Consider the following 15,705-nt stretch of genomic DNA (forward strand, 5'->3'; position numbering starts at 1 on the left):
CTCAGGAACATTGCAGGTTAGACTCCAATCCACCACATTAAGCAAAGTGAGTAACAGGAATATTTTGGTTTCCCAGTATATAAAAAACTTGTGCTTACACTATGCTGCAGTCTATTAAGAATGCTATATATAATAAACATACTATATTAATAATACATATATTAAGCATGCTTATATAACACATATGTATTATACCTAAAAATGTACATACCTTAATTAAAAATATTTTATTGCTAAAAAGTGCTAACCATTGAGAAAGTTGATTTAAAGAAGACACCTACTCTACTCCAATAATAAATAATCAATTTGATATGATTTCATAGAGGTAGTGATTATACATTGTATGTATTAGGCCTCGGTGCTCTGAACTGCAAATGGTGAGATCACTTGTGTAATCACAGGGAGCTAACGAGAAGTCCTCTATACTTGTTTTTCCTTGTCTTGCAGACAAAGCCCAGTGTGGCAGAGGTGACTCAAATACATGGAAAGTCTTAATATATTTTTCTAACTTTAGACCAACTCCTCTTACCCAAACTTAGAAATAGTCCATCCATCTCATGACCACCTGGTCAGTGTACATTGCCCATACCATCTCCTCCTGCCTAACTTAAAATGGAGCCCATCTATCTTATGATCACCTAGTCAGAAAAAGATCTTTCTTATATCACCCAACTTGTTAACCTGCTGACAAAATGTTTTACTTATTCTACTATTCTAGCATGTGTCTCATTTCAACCAAAGGAATTATTCTACATTTTAGACAGCCATTCTTAAATGTCAAGATAGTGGGGGGTCTGTAAAAGCAAGGCCCTGAAAGAAAAAGGGTTCTCAGATAATGAGGAAGATCGGAGGTCCACCTCATTAGAAGGCATCTTGGTCACTTTAATAAAGTACCAGTGGTTCAGAGCTCTGCCTCAGTCTCTTTTATTTAATGTGGGATGATTTTAATTGCTACACCATCATCTGTTCCTTCAGTGAGTCATAATCTTTTTGCTGGTAGAAGGTGATGCCGCAGTGTTGATGGCTGCTGACTGATTAATCTAGTGGCTGCTGAAGAATGACTATGGCAATTCCTTAAAATAAGATAACATTGAAATTTGTCATGTTGATTGACTATTCCTTTCACTTGAACATAAAGAAACCATTGTAGAGTTATTAATTAAACTAATTTCAATATTGTTGAGTCTCAGAACCTAGGAAGGCCCAAGGAGAGGGAGAGAGACAAGGAAGATACTGCAGTCAGAACATACACAATATTTATTAAGCTTGCCATCTTATATGGGCCTGGTTCATGATGCCCCAAAACAATTACAATAATAACATCAAAGATTACTAATCAGAGTTCACCATAAAAGACATAATAATAATGAAAACATTTCAAATATTGCAAGTATTATCAAAATGTGCTAACCATTGAGACATGATGTAAACACATACTGTTGGAAAAATTGGCACTGAAAGTCTTGTTAGATACAGGATTGCCATAAACTTTCAATTTGTAAAAACACACTGTGAAGTACAACAAAGCAAAGCCTTAGAAAGAAAATATAAGATAAATATATAAGAAAAACATAAAATAAAAGGGTAGAAGTAAAGACATAATTAATAATTACTATGAATTCCATTAGCAGGGATTCATCCATAAAACAAAATGGCAGAATAGATTAGAAAGCCAAAGTACATTATTTACAAGAAAGAGTCACATAGATGAAAATGGGATTGGAGCAAATCTATTATGTTTCAGCTGAAATTAAAAAAAACTATAATAACAATCATTACTTCAGAAAAGGCAACAGTAAAAAGAGATAAACAAGGAAATTATATTTTGCTAAAATATACCATGGACAGTGAATTAATACCAGTACTAAATATATATTCACCAAATAGCATAGCCTCTAAATACTTAAAGAAAAAGTTAAATGAGTTTATAGGGACAAAGGATAGTAAAATTTTAATTGTCAGTATTCTTCATTTACCCCTTTTACATCTAGATAAATCTAATAAAATTAACAAGAACAAATTAATATCTAAATACAACTTAAGAAAAATAAGCTATAATAGAGATTACTGAATGAGAATAAGGTGTGAGTGTATAACACACAAACAGACATATATATTACATATTATATTGTTACTTGTTTAAATCAAGACATTAATTTTGTTTTCTCTTTACCTATGCTTATTCTCTCAATATCTTTTTCTGTTTTATTCCCACTACAGATGTTAGTTCTTGATTTTAGATAGATATTTATCATATTAAGATTCATTTATTCCTATACATACTAATATTTTAAATAAGAATGGGCATTGTATCATCAATTTTTTAATCCAATGACATAATTATGTGATTTACATTGTTTTCATTTTTGAAATTGTCAATTACATTTATAGTTTTCCTTTATTAAATCTGACTTCATCATTATGACCTGGTCATCATCTGAGACTGGATTATTTAAATCCTTTCTTTATTATTTAGTTAGTTGGTAAAACCAGATAGTAGTCTGGTAGAGATTAGGTATAGATAAATCTGTCGCAATATGTGACAAGATAAGACTAATATATAAAGGGTGGTTTCATAAACAAATGAAATATTATGTAGGTTAATTTGCTTATTTAGTTTCATGCCAATTGAGCTATCAAAGGATTACTTTATGAAACTAGAAAAAATAAGAAATTTCATCTATAAGAGTAATCAGTTAAATGATGGAAAAAATGGGGGAAAAAGAATACCAACTTTCAAACTATTTCAAAGCAGTAATCCTCAAAATAATTGGGCACTGATAAAAAAATTGAGAAATCTATTGGCAGAATAGATTACAAATACAATATTCACAAGCAAATGAACATAGTAACCTAGTGTCTGATAAACTCAAAGATTCCAGCTCTTGGGTAAAAACTCACTTTTCAACAAAAACTGCTGGGAAATCTAGTTAGTAATCTGGCAGGGATTTTTTTAGCAATAAAGTTTTTAATTAATTATATCTATATCTATATCTATATCTATATCTATATCTATATCTATATCTATATCTATATCTATATGCACATATATACCCTTTTGATAGTATAATACAAATTAACTTTTCTGCATAACTTTTGGGAAACCAAAAAACTCCTGTGACTTACTTTATTGAGATATTTACTTTATTGTGGTGGTCTAGAACTAAACCTGCAATATCTCTTGAGATATATCTATATATGTGAATGAAATCAAGAATCCCCCAAATATCAACTAATAGCTCTATTAGATTGAAGGCAATAATGTTTATACTTCAACTAGAAATATGAATGTGAAAAGTCATTATTGAGAACTTTTAAGACTTATGAAATATATTTCAAATATGAAAATTCAAATTGTAAAGCTCTATATATTTTTGATTAGATATATTTTTCAATGAGTCAACAATTCAATGATGAAATAAATATTTATCTAATCTTTGGAGGAAATTAACAGCAACACTTTATTATAGCAGATAATTTATCTTACAAATCATTATACATTTGCCCCCAAAAGAATACATAAGTACACATGCATGCAAAAGCCTTATGAATATGTTAATATGCTATATACATGTTATAAAATTCAACTTTTACAACAAGACAGCAAAAATGAAAATTTTATTTTTGAACTGAACAGATGGTTCTTAGTTTGACACTTTGAAGGCAAAATGAAATTTTTTTATTCAGAGTCCCAAAACGTAGGAAGACCCTAAAAATGCAGCAGAAACATTTCTGCACACTGGTTTCAGAAATCTAGTTTGTGCAGAAACATTTCCACTAGATTCATAGAGATTCTTCATTCAGTCAATTGTTTGACAGTCTGAAGTTCTTCAACAGGTTCTTACTTTTGGTGAATTGTGAAAAGCTTTTGAAGCTTGTAAGAATTCATATTTTCCCATGGTTCTGTATTTCTTTCTGTTAATGTAGACATGTAAGTTGCTTCAATTCCAACAAAACTCACAAGTGTGATCAAAAGAATAAGTTCTTTTTTCATTACAAGATGTAAGAGGTTCAGGATTACAATTTGTGGGGTGGGAGTCAGCAAGAATAACCTGTTATTTGAGTGAGTGATGCTAAGGTTGAGAACTCTGTCTCATATTTGTAAATTGTCAAGATTACTAATAATTAGAGAAATGAAAATTAAAATAATTCTAATGTTCTACATCATATCCCTTGGATTGTTACAAAGAAAAATGTACTGAAAATTTGAAGACCTGAGTGCTTTTCTTAAGTCATGTAGGATGGAAAGGAAAAGTCAAAGCTCAAAAGTATATTAGACTCCTCTGGCTACATGATATATGCTTCAGTGCTCCTTCCAGTAATTTAGATAAAAAATCTACCAATGAGAATTTTGTCCTTCTACTAATTCTCCAAAGAAAGTCCACCTAGCATGCTAGAGACCACCCTCTAAGTCTTCTAACATTATGTACCTATAAGTGCATCATGGGAACCTTTCATCTGTTTTCCTTCACTACATACTGTTATGTACCTACATGACTGGCCACCTAACTTTCTTGTCTTTTATGCTGCTTACAGCATACAAGTAATTTCTAGTGATCTGTCTACCATGTATTGCTCCATAGCCCTTTTGATTGACCTACATAGTAAACATACATAGAAGAAAAAACAGTATATGTGCAGTTGTGTAGTTTTCATTTATTACTAGTCTTGGACTCTGCTCCATTACAAATCTTTTGATTTTCCTCTTGTGTTTTTCTTCAGTCAATTCTACTATCTGCTCTGTTGTTCCCTACCATAATTGCATTTCTGTAATCCCTCACTTTCTTAGTCTTGAGACATATTTCTTCATTTCCCTATCCCTCATCCCCTCAGTATGGTCTCTATCACTTTGCTTCCCATAATTCACCTCCATTATCAACCCGGAGGAGATTTCTTTTTTAAAAATTTTATTTATTTTTTAATTTAAAAATTTTTCCCCTACTCTTACTTCCCTCCCCACCCCACAGAAGGCAATTTGCCAGTCTTTACATTGTTTCCATGGTCTACATTGATCCAAATTGAATGTGATGAGAGAGAAATCATATCCTTAAGGAAGAAACAAAGTATAAAAGATAGCAAAATCAGACAATGAGATATCAGGTTTTTTTCCCTAAATTTAAAGTAATAGTCCTTGGTCTGTTCAAACTCCACAGTTCTTTCTCTGGATACAGATGGTACTCTCCATTGCAGACAGTCCCAAATTGTTCCTGATTGTTGCACTGATGGAATGAGTGAATGCATCAAGGTTGATCATTGCACCCATGTTGCTGTTAGGGTGTACAGTGTTTTTCTGGTTCTGCTCATCTCACTCAGCATCAGCTCATGCAAATCCCTCCAGACTTCCCTGAATTCCCATCCCTCCTGGTTTCAAATAGAACAATAGTGTTCCAGACATACATATACCACAGTTTGCTAAACCCAAGGGCATTTACTTGATTTCGAATTCTTTGCCACCACAAACAGGGCTGCTATGAAGTGATATTTTTATCCTTTTTCATGATCTCTTCAGGGTATAGTCCTAGTAGTGGTATTGCTGGATCAAAGAGTATGCACATTTTTGTTGCCCTTTGGGCATAGTTCCAAATTTCTCTCCAGAAAGGTTGGATGAGTTCACAGCTCCACCAACAGTGCCATAGTGTCCCAGATTTCTCACAACCCTTCCAATAATGATCATTGTCCTTTTGGTCATATTGGCCAGCCTGAAAGGTATGAGGTGGTACCTCAGAGAAGCTTTAATTTGCATTCCTCTAATAAGTAATGATTTAGAGCAATTTTTTCATATGACTGGATTGCTTTGCTCTCCCGAGGAGATTTCTAATGGGGTATCTATCACAGGGTAGAATATATCCTTGACCCTGATCAATTTTTTTTTAGTTTTTGCAAGGCAATGCAGTTAAGTGACTTGCCCAAGGTCACTCTGCTGGGTGATTAAGTGTCTGAGGCCAGATTTGAACTCAGGTCCTCCTGACTCTAGGGCTGGTGCTCTACCCACTATGTCACCTATCTGCCCTGACCCTGCTCTATTTTACATTTTGATCAAAGATTTGCATAAATATATTGATAATATTCTTATCAATTTTTCAGAAAGCACAAAGCTAAACAAGGACATCTGATGCTAAACATATTTTTTATTTCATTTGAAGATGTATCGTATGTTCCTAAAATAATGTAAGCTCTATGGGATCTAGACCTGCTTTATTTCATGTTGTTACCCTTCCAGTCTGTGTTTTGTTTGTATTTATTTAGTTGCTCATGAAATTTTTATTGAATATATTGGATGACAAAAATCAATGTTTAAAAGAATACATATAGATTGGATCTTGTTGATGGGTTAGACCATAGTAAATGACTTCTGTAGTCACTTACAAGTCTAGTATCCCATCAATTTATAACCACATACCTACCTTACTGATTGCCTTGAGAATCTGAACCACACATACTAGTTTTGTTCTGAGTTTTTAATTTCCAAAATGGTCCCAATTATGAGTCCTTAGGGGCGAAGAAGAAGAAGAAGAAGAAGAAGAAGAAGAAAAACAAGAACAAGATAAAGAACAAGAACAAGAACAAGAAGAAAAGAACAAGAAAAAGAAACTCAGCTGCTACCTCACTAAATATCAGGTGACTAGGCTATTTTAAGGATGGGGAGCCTGGGAGAAAGCCCTGAAAGTGATCCAAGTGACCATGGTGGTCAAAACTCACTAATCCTTTGATAAGAATACTGCATATGCTTGAGACAGCTTTAGTCTTCACCAGAATTCTAAAAGTGAATACTCAAATGTAATCTTATATAATGTACAAATTCCTAAGAAAAGAGCTGAACACATGTTCAACATTTGTTGGATTGACTTGGATTCCTGAAGTACTTCCCTGCATCCCTGGCATCCCCATCCTCTTTTATGCAAAGGAGAAGAAGGAAATAGTTAACATTTTAGCAGACAAGTGTTACATTAGTGGATAATCTGAATCAGAACAGACAGGGAAACTCATATGACAGAGTCATAACTAGGAACCAAGGAGAGAGACCTTAGAGCTGGGGACACAAGCTCTCTCTTGGAGTAGAGAGAGCCTAGAACACTTAAGGAAGGGAAAACTGTGATCCTAGGATGATTTTCTTGTCATTGTCGGCCTGAGATAAGTTCATCTGGGAAACTCAAGGTTACCTCAACTGGGGTATTTCAGTATCATCAGTGAAAATTCTGTCTCATGATAGAGAAGTGTGCTGTCTTAGACCTGGCAGCATGACACTGACCTAGTCAGATACAGGAGGACAGGTCTATTGATGCACAATCTGCCCTGTCCCCCTGAGTCATGACTTACAATCTCCAGCCCTTAATTCTCTAACCCTTGAAGGGAAAGAGATGGCAGCAAGTTCAGGATAAGGCACTATGATAGAGAAGTGTGCTGTCTTAGACCTGGCAGCATGACACTGACCTAGTCAGATACAGGAGGACAGGTCTATTGATGCACAATCTGCCCTGTCCCCCTGAGTCATGACTTACAATCTCCAGCCCTTAATTCTCTAACCCTTGAAGGGAAAGAGATGGCAGCAAGTTCAGGATAAGGCACTAGGAAAAAATTGGAAATGAGAGAGGGGCACCATTGCAATGGAATCTAAGGGATGCTGGACAAGGGAACAGGGTCATGCCACATAAGACAGGAATAGTAGAAGATAGTATGCTCAGGACGGCATATTAGAGCATTGGGAAAGAAACTCTCCCCTATTCCTATTGCCCCACCCTAGTTGTAGTTCTAATGGATGATGTTCACCTACTGAGCAAGGTTTGGAATGGTAAAGTTGAGAACACAAGAATAACATCATCATTAATGCTAAGTCTAAGTTCACAAAAAGCTACAAGGTGCAATTAATAGAGTAAGGAAGACCTCAGCTTAAATTCAGCAGATACTTCCTGTGTCAACTTGGGCAAGTCACTTAACCCTGTTTGTCATTGAAAAAGGAAATGACAAACCTCTCCAGTATCTTTAACAAGTACACCCTATATGAAGAGTCACTAGTCATGAAGACTCTTTGGGGTCATGAAGAATTGGAAGCAACTAAAAAAGAAACAAAAGAATTGCTTGAGTCACATATATAATTTTTGACATTAATTTTACTGATTTTTTCTTTTTTAAAAATTTTAAATTTTTTTAAAAAGTTACAATGGTTAAAAATAAAAAAGTTACAATGGATGGCTTTCTGAGAGGGAGAAGGGGAAAGAATAGGGGACAATTAGATATATTAAAAACAAAATATATCGGTAAAATATATTTTCAATTTTTTATATTTAATTAAAATTTTTTATTTGTAAAATGTATTTTAATATGATAAAAAAGAAAGAGACTTACCCAGTCTCATATAGCAAGCATTAGATTTGGTTTCAGGAAGACCTGAGTTCAAATATAGCCTCAGACATAAGCTGTGCAAGCCAGGACTAGTCCCTTAACTTCTGTTTGCCTCAGGTTCCTCAATGGCAAAATAGGCATCATAATGGAGCTTATCTCAAAAGATTACTCTGATGTTCAAATGAAATAATATTTGTAAAGCTCTTACCACACAATAGGGGTTACATAAAGAGTATTCCTTTTCCCTTTCCCAAATTATCCCAAGTCCCTTAAAACAGTCCTATATGAGAAAGTTTCAAGTTTTTTGTTTGTTTGTTTATTTGTTTTAGTCACCCTAATTATTCTACTTTGGAGAAGATCTAGCTTATTAATGCCCCTCTTAAAATGTGATGCCCGAAACAAAACACAATATTTCAGATATGAGTCTGGTTAGGACAGAATGCAGCACTACAATCATCTTCCTCATTCTAAACACTACACTTCTGGTAATGTAACTCAGGATCACACTTTTTTGACAACACCGTTAAGACTGTAGACTCAAAGTAGATTGTGAGCTAACTAAAGTCCCAATGTTATGTGTTGTTTTTTAAAATAGATGAATTACTATATAACCATGTGCCACTCATCCTTTATTTTAAAAGTTGATTCTTTTGTACTCAGGGCTGACTCTTGAATTCAGCCCATTGTTCCAGCTTGTTAAAATCCTACTAGATTCTGTTTCAGGCCCCATCAGGTTGTTTTTAAGAGCTTCCCATCATGAGCCCATATGATAATCATGCCATCTCTGCCTTTGTGAAGGGGTGGTGATAACCTCAGATATACTGTAGAAAACGAGGAAATTGTCATCAATAATATAGTTGTTGCTTCCTTTATGATACAAAGTCTTCTTTTTATACATAGCTGCCATAGTGTAAGCCTATAGTACAGTCCAAAGCAGAGGATTATAGCTGCAAAAAGAAACCCATCCAAGTAATCAGATCCTGACAGCAACACTTTGACCCTAAATCTCCGCTGGCTCTCTTGTTCTCCCCACAATCAGATATACAATCTGTGTAGACTAGTTCAGTTTAGGGAATGCCAGTTCAGAGGTTTGAATTATATTTTTATAAACTGCTAAAAGACAATATCAGAGAAGGCAGGCCAATTCCTTTGTTTTGGGCTACTGGCATCAGTTACTGTTTTCCAATTGAGCTCAATAGTCTAATTGCCTTTCTTTTGTGTGTGTAATTTTTTTCAAGTGACATTTTGAATTTGAGCTCCTTCAAGATATTCATTTTGAAACATTTAATAGATACTAGCAATTAAGTGGCACAGTGGATAGAGTGCCTGGCCTAGAGTCAGGAAGACACATCTCTGTGAGTTCAAATCTAGCTCTTGATATTTATTAGCTGTGTGACCCTGGGCAAATCACTTAACCCTGTTTTCCTCAGTTTTCCCAACTGTAAAATGATTTGAAGAAGGAAATAGAAAAACCTTGCAGTATCTTTGCCAAAAAAAAAAACCCCACCAAATGAGGTCTCAAAAAGTTAGACATAGGGGGCGCCTGGGTGGTGCAGCGGATAAAGCACTGGCTCTGGAGTCAGGAGAACCTGGGTTCAAATCCAGCCTCAGACACTTAATAATTACCTAGCTGTGTGGCCTTGGGCAAGCCACTTAACCCCATTTGCCTTGCAAAACCTAAAAAAAAAGTCAGACATGACTGAAAAACAACAACAATAAAGTAATATGGACCTAAAGTTTAGAGAAAATAAAGTTAAACTATAGTGCTCAAAGTTTGCTTTGTACCTTCCCTTCCACAATTACCACGAATTCATTTGTATATATTATGTATATGCTTATATGCATGGCATGTCATCATCCCATTAAAATAAAAACTCCTTGAGGGCAAAAGACTAATTTACTTTTGTCTTTATATTTCTAACTCAGATATTACAGCATCACTCTCATACATATAATTTCTGCAAAATCTGGATATAACCATCCTTGCTGGTCTATATCAGAATTTTTCTAATCTATTTAATCTATCAATTGATGGTGTAATGGCTACAACAGAAGGTGAAGTAATTGCAGCTATTCTTGTAGGAGTTTGAAATGGCAGTGAACAGGTTTCAGATTATTGGTTTTTAAATCATATATCAAAAGGATGCAAGAGCTCAATGGCCTAACCCTTCTTTTTATAACCCTTCCATTCACAAATTTGGCTTGACTCTACAGTTAGTTATTGCTGTTCTCATTAAGCTTTCATACAGATAAAAAAATTCTTTAAAGAACTATATAATAGGACTCTGATGACACTTTCTACATTTAAATAGTTATTTCATTTGATCAATAATGAATAACTATCATTAAACAAATTTATGTGCAAATATGTATGAAGGTCAAGGGATAGAAGAAAAGTAGAGTGAATTTGAAATCAGAAAACCTGAGTTCAGGCTCCTATCTTCCAATTATCATCTGTATGCTGGACAAGCTACTTAACTTCAGTATGATTCATCTGTAAAATGAGGATAATAAGACCTTCCTTGAATACTTCACTAGGTTGTTATGGGGATCAAATAAGAAAAAAGCATTACCTAAACATAAGCTATGATTTCTCTTCTATGCTGAATATGTAATTCCTTCAGTATAAAAAATTGACACAAGTATTATTCAACTAGCCATTTAACAATAATAATTTATCAAATGCCTTTTATAGATTCCAGGCTACCTTCCCCTCTTTGGCTAATTGCTCTGTGTCTGTGAGCAGGAAGTAAGGATAGCTGACGTCTGTAAATGTTTGTAAAACATTTTACATACATTGTCTCATTTGATCCTCACAATAACTCTATGAGGAAGATAGAAATGTTAGCATCATTATTCTACAAGTGAGAAAACTGAATTCGGTTATTCCCTGATTAACAAATAGTCAAAGGATGTGCAAAGACAATTTCCAAATGAGGAAATCAAAGTGATCCACAGTCATGTGAAAAATTGCTCTAAATCATTACTTATTAGAGAAATACAAATTAAAGCATCTCTGAGGCACCACCTCATACATCTCAGACTGGCCAACATGACTACAAAGGACAGTGATCAATGTTGGAAGGTTTATGGGAAGTCTGGGACACTAATATATTGTTGAAGCTGTGAACTCATCCAACCTTTCTGGAGAGCAATTTGGAATTATGCCCAAAAGGCAACAAAAATGTGCATACCCTTTGATCCAGCAGTACCACTACTGGGTCTATACCCTAAAGATATGATGAAAAAAGGGTCAAAACATCACTTGTACAAAAATATTCATAGCAACCCTGTTTGTGGTGGCAAAGAATTGGAAATTAAGTGAATGTCCTTCAATTGGGGAATGACTTAACAAACTGTGGTATATGTATGTCATGGAATATTATTGTTCTATTAGAAACCAGGAGGGATGGAAATTGAGGGAAGCCTGGAGGGATTTGCATGAACTGATGCTGAGTGACATGAGCAGAACCAGAAAAACATTGTACATCCTAACAGCAACATGGGGGTGATGATCAACTTTGATGGACTTGCATGCAACAATCAGAGACAATTTTGGGGTATCTGCAATGGAAAGTACCATCTGTATCCAGAGCAAGAACTGTGGAGTTTGAACAAAGACCAAAGACTATTACCTTTGTTGGGGGGGGGGACCTGTTATCTTATTATGTAATTCTGCTATCTCTTATACTTTATTTTTCTTCCTTAAAGATACACTTTCTTTCTCATCACATTGAACTTAGATCAATGTATACCATGGAAACAATGTAAAGACTAATAAATTGCCTTTGGGGGGGGAAGCAAGACTGGGGGAAATTGTGAAACTCAAAATTAATAAAATTTTTCTAAAAAAAATCAGTTAAAATCCCACCTTCTCCAGGAAACCTTTTCCAATTTCCCTTCATTCTAATGCCTTCTCTTTGCTGATTATTTCAAATTAATTCTGTATATAGCTTGTATTTTTGTCTTACCCATTAGACTGTAGGTTCCTTGAGAGCAGGAATTTTAGCTGGTGGTTTTGAGAAAGTCATTGAGCCTTTCCCCTCCCCCCTCAGTTTTCTAGAATAATGATGCTAATATCTGTGTCTTTCTCATAAGGTAAGACTCAAATAAGACAATTGCTTTTTTTACCTTTCTCTGTGTCACCAAGGCTTGTTTTTCAACTAACAGAAACCATAAGATCAGTAAGTGGTAGACCTGGGATTTGAATCCAAGTCTATTAACCCCAAATTCAGGGCTCTTTCAATAAAGCAATCAACAAATATAACACACACACACACACACACACACACACACACACACACACACAGACACAAAATCCCAGTGAATCAATACAGCATGAGTGATTGGCCCAGATATTCAAAAGTCCAATTCAGGGCTCTTTCAATCAAGCAATCAACAAATATACCGCATCCAGTGAATAGATACAACATGAGTGATTAGTCCAGATATTTAAAAGTCCAAATTTGGGGCTCTTTCAATCAAGTAATCAATAAACATACCAAAACAAAAATCTCAGTGAACAGATACAGCATGAGTGACAGGCCTAGATTTTCAAAAGCCCAAATTCAGAGCTCTATCAAGCAATCAACAAACATACCACATCCAGTGAATAGATAACAGCATGAGTGATTGGTCCAGATATTCAAAAGCCTAAATTTGGGGCTCTTTGAATCAAGTAATCAATAAACATATCACAACAAAAATCTCAGTGAATAGATACAGCATGAATGACAGGCCCAGATATTCAAAAGCCCAAATTCAGGGCTCTTTCAATCAAGTAACTGATAAATACACCAAAACAAAAATCTCAGTGAACAGATGCAGCATGAATGACAGGCCCAGATATTCAAAAGCCCAAATTCAGGGTTCTTTAAATCAAGAAATCAACAAATATAACACACACACACACACACACACACACACACACACACACACACCCCACACACACAATCCTGGTGAATCAATATAGCACCAGTGACTGGCCCAGATATTCCACAGCCCAAATTCAGGTCTTTTTCAATCAAGCAATCAACAAATATACCACATCCAGTAAATAGATACAGCATGAGTGATTGGCCCAGATATTCAAAAGCCCAAATTCAGGGCTCTTTCAATCAAGTAATCGATAAACATACCAAATCCAGTGAATAGATACAACATGAATGACAGGCCCAGATATCCAGAAGCCCCAATCCAGGGCTCTTTCAATCAAGTAATCAATAAACATAGCACATCCAGTAAATAGTGACAGGCCCAGGTATTCAAAAGTCTACATTGGGGGCTCTTTCGATCAAGTAATTGATAAGCATACCAAAACAAAACATGAATGACAGGCCCAGATACTCACAAGCCCAAATTCAGAGCTCTTTCAATTAAATAATTGATAAACATACCACATCCAGTAAATAGATACAGCATGAGTAACAGGCCCAGGTATTCAAAAGCCCAAATTCAGGGCTCTTTCAATCAATTAATTGATAAGCATACCAAAACAACAATCTCAGTGAACAGATACAGCATGAGTGGCAGGCCCAGATATTCAGAAGCCCCAATCCAGGGCTCTTTCAATCAAGTAATCAATAAACATAGTACATCCAGTAAATAGTGACAGGCCCAGATATTCAAAAGTCTACATTGGGGGCTCTTTCGATCAAGTAATTGATAAGCATACCAAAACAAAACATGAATGACAGGCCCAGATACTCACAAGCCCAAATTCAGAGCTCTTTCAATTAAATAATTGATAAACATACCACATCCAGTAAATAGATACAGCATGAGTAACAGGCCCAGGTATTCAAAAGCCCAAATTCAGGGCTCTTTCAATCAAGCAATCGATAAACATACCACAACAAATATCTCAGTGAACAGATACAGCATCAATGACAGGCCCAGATAATCACAAGCCCAAATTCAGGACTCTTTCAATCAAGTAACTGATAAACATACCAAATCCAGTGAATAGGTACAGCATGAATAACAGGCCCAGATATTCAGAAGCCCAGATTGGGGGCTCTTTCAATCAAGCAACCAAACAAACACACCACAACAAAAATCCCAGTGAAGAAATGCATCACCAGTGACAGGCCCAGATAGTCAAAAAAACCGAGGAACGTACCATAACAAACATCCCATGAATAGATCCAGCATGAGTGCCTGGCCCAGATGTGGGTCCCTCCCAGTTCTAGAATGTAAACTCCTTTCAAGTAGGGACTGTCTCATTCTCTGACTTTGCATCCTCAGACAAGCGGCCCCTAGTAGGCCCTTAATGAATATTTGTTGATTGGCGGATAGCAGAGAGCTTGGCACCTGCGAGACTGAAAACATTAAGGCATGTGCATCCTCTTCCCGGTATGAGCAGGCTGGATGTTTTGCACGCTTAAGCGATGACATCCGCTGTCATCGGAGTGCGTGGTCATCATGTTGGGCATTTAATAAAGACACTGGCCGCTCCACAGCTCAGAGCCTCCAAGTGGCATTAATACGTGTTTGGAGTTCTGAGTGGGGGCTGGAGGGTCTGCGTGTCCGGGACGTGACTCTCCCTGTCATCAGCTGTGCGCGGAGGTGGCACCAGGTGTGCGGGAAAGGTGCGTGCGGAGGGGACCGAGGGCTGGGTCAAGGGGTCCCTGCGAGTTTCATGTCGCTGAGACCCCCCGCCGGTAGCTTGTCCTTTTAAACTAGCGCTAGGGAAAGACAAGCGGGCATAACAAGCCTCCCTCCCGACCCCTCCCCAAAGCCCAGGCACCTGTTACCATGGGAAGCGGAGAAGGCGTTTGGATGCTGATGACGACAGCCTTACGTCACGGCTCCAAGCGCTCCCCTGCGGGCGGCTGCCTCTCTCCCAGCTCTCCCCCCCCGCGCCAGCCAATCGGAGCTGGCGAAGGAAAGATGGGCGGGACCGAGCGCAAGGCCGATTCGTTAAGTTTGACCCAAACGGGACTCCGTTAACGAGAAGCCTGCCTTTACACTTCGGCCCTCTCCCCTGATTGGTTCGCGTCCTCCGTGGCCCCGCCCCTTCCCCTCGAGGCCCCGCCCCTAGCGCTCGTGAATCAGCTGATCTAGCCGTGGCGGCGGCGGCTGGACGCGGCGGCGGAGAGGTGAGGGCGGCCGTGGCCGAGCCCGGCGGGGTCCAAGGCGGGTCGTGGAGGGTGGAGGGGGCGCAGGCTGCGGGCGGTCAGGCGAAGGCGAGGTGACGCCGGGTGGCGGCCGCGGCGCCAACCGTAGCCCCCTCCGGGCCTCCTCTGCAGCCCCCCCCACCCCGCTGGCCTCTGGGGGGACGGGTCTGCCCCGGCCGGCCTCGGCCCGGGGGCGCCGGCGGGCCGCGGAGGGAGCGGGGACCGCCCGCCCTGTGCCAGGCGCGGA

The 15,705-nt window shown here is 37.5% G+C and overlaps 1 long non-coding RNA gene across 4 annotated transcripts in view; it reads right to left on the reverse strand.

Annotated features, from left to right (window-relative positions):
- The window catches only part of LOC141491068 (uncharacterized), a 37,392-nt gene extending 22,198 nt beyond the window's left edge, over positions 1–15,194 (reverse strand). Inside the window, exons 1-2 of one of the 4 annotated variants that reach the window (XR_012469449.1) lie at positions 15,096–15,194; positions 14,462–14,660 (exon numbers count right to left, since the gene is read on the reverse strand). This is a non-coding gene — a long non-coding RNA (uncharacterized LOC141491068). Of the gene's footprint in view, positions 1–14,461; positions 15,041–15,088 lie in introns of those variants that run through there. The other 3 variants (XR_012469448.1, XR_012469450.1, XR_012469447.1) reach the window with 3 other exon arrangements.
- Between the last annotated feature and the right edge of the window lie 511 nt (positions 15,195–15,705).

This window comes from Macrotis lagotis, chromosome 6, assembly GCF_037893015.1.
Source record: "Macrotis lagotis isolate mMagLag1 chromosome 6, bilby.v1.9.chrom.fasta, whole genome shotgun sequence".
Lineage (NCBI taxonomy): Eukaryota > Metazoa > Chordata > Mammalia > Peramelemorphia > Peramelidae > Macrotis > Macrotis lagotis.